The sequence below is a fragment of the Drosophila obscura genome, unplaced genomic scaffold, assembly GCF_018151105.1.
Source record: "Drosophila obscura isolate BZ-5 IFL unplaced genomic scaffold, ASM1815110v1 contig_9, whole genome shotgun sequence".
Classification (NCBI taxonomy): Eukaryota; Metazoa; Arthropoda; class Insecta; order Diptera; family Drosophilidae; genus Drosophila; species Drosophila obscura.
In genome coordinates, this window is record NW_024542883.1 from 1,642,025 (window position 1) to 1,644,208 (window position 2,184).

Below are 2,184 nucleotides of genomic sequence, written 5' to 3' on the forward strand. Positions count from 1 at the left end.
GAAAGGTAAGGTAACTTCTGGAGTACTTTTCACACTCTTTATTAATGACCTGCCTTTAGTATTAACAAACTCTCGAGTACTTATGTATGCTGATGATGTTAAACTCTGCGTCCAGTATAAGGACATTTTATTTCACTCTCGCTTGCAATCCGATCTCAATAACTTTCAGTCATGGTGTTGTGCAAATATTTTACACCTAAATGCCTCGAAATGCAAAGTAATGAAATTTCATCGCTCCAGCCCCTTTTTGGCTCCTTATAGCCTCTGCGGGGGTTCTTTTGAGAGAATTACCTTGGTTGATGATCTTGGTGTTAAACTAGACCCAAAATTAAAGTTTTCTGAACACATTTCTACCATGGAAAATAAAGCCATGGTCGTGCTTGGGTTTATACAGAGGTGGTAGAGGTCAAAGGAATTTGACGACCCCCATGTAACGAAGACCCTCTGTATCTCGCTTGTTCGTCCGATTTTAGAGTACGGCTCTTGTGTCTGGTGACCCCAGTACAAAGTACACCAGGACCGTATAGAATCAGTCTGAAAAAACTTTTTACTTTCTGCTCTGCGTAGCCTTAACTGGGATGCAGGTGTGACACTGCCATCTTACCTTCGTAGATTGCTTTTAATAAACCTTCCAACCTCAGTTAGTCGTAGAAAAATGCTTGGGGTCATTTTTATGCACAACCTGATCAAGGGTGACGTAGATAGCCTTGATTTGTTGAGCCGCATAAACTTTACGATTCCTATTAGATCTACTAGAAACTTTACTCCTTTGTTCCTTCCGCTTTGTGGATCAAATTATTCAAATTATTGCACGATCCATTTAGGGTCCTATGCTCGGACTTTAATTCCCTTTACCATATAATATCCGCCACCAGTTCTTCCTCTTCTTAAATCACTAATACTAACATACCTTTCCCGTAATTAGTACAATTTTTAGCTATCTTTGCATGTTAAGCTCTTTGAGTTGTGTTCAGCTCTAATTTTCCTCGAATTTTAGTCTAACACCAATCTTTCCTGCATGCTCGCGGTCGGTTCGGTAACACGCGTCCCGAGTCAAGCGGCAGCGCCCCTCGGTCGGTTCGGCGGGAGGAAGGGCTGCGTTTCTGTCTGGGTTCCGCGCGTAACAGGCTTCGGTTTGGTGTCGCATGGGCCACTTGATGGTGCATTCATTGCATATCAACGTCCACACAATTTAGTAGATTATGTCACAAAACACACTGACTGCTAAATCAAAGCACTACTTGATCAAAAAACACTAAAATCGCGATTCAAAGTAAGAGGGTGGTAAATGAAGATCAGAAATACTTTAATACCTATGCGCAAAATCGGTCCAGCCGTTTGGGAGGAGTTCAGTCACAAACACAGGGACACGAGATTTTTATATATGTATATAGATTAGGCTGGGCCAAAAAATTTTGTTTTCGAAATTCAAACGGGACCCTGGTTTTTTTACCTTAGATATAATAGGAATTACCATGTTGTTATTAGTGTGATGGGTCTGTAGTCCTTTGGGGAGATGTGGTTTATCTTCCCGGCCTTGGGGATGAAGACCACTCTCACCTCCCTCCACCCATGGGGGACGTACCCAGTTAGGAGGCATCGCTCGAATATTTTCTTCAGCCATGGTAGAAGGTGCAGGCAAGTTGCTTGCAGCATGGCTGGTCGGATATCATCCGGTCCCGGTGACTTGTAGGGACTGAATGATTTAATGGCCCAGATAATCTTGTCTGGTGCCATTATATTTCGTATGAGATCCTCGATTTCCTCTCCTGGATGATCCTCAGTGTCGTTGGTGGCGTTGGATTCGTCACCGGTGACATCTGAGCAACCCGGGAAGTGAGTACTCATGAGGAGCTCCAGGGATTCTTGGCTGCTCTCTGCGAAGGTACCGTCCTGGCTGCGGAGCAGGCCTGGTGTGGTGGGTGCCTTCGACAGCACGCGTCGAAGCCTTGAGGCCTCAGTGGTACCATCTATGGCATCGCAGAAGGCTGCCCATGATTCCCTTTTCGCCCTCCTACAGGTGTTTTTGTAGGTATTGAAGCTGCGGCGATACTCGTCCCAACTTTCCTGTGTGTTTGTCACTTTTGCTTTATTGAAGAGCTTCCTCGATTCCTTTCTGACTTCGCTCAACTCCCGTGTCCACCATGGGTTGTGATTGGACTTTGGGGGTCGGCTGATCGGGCA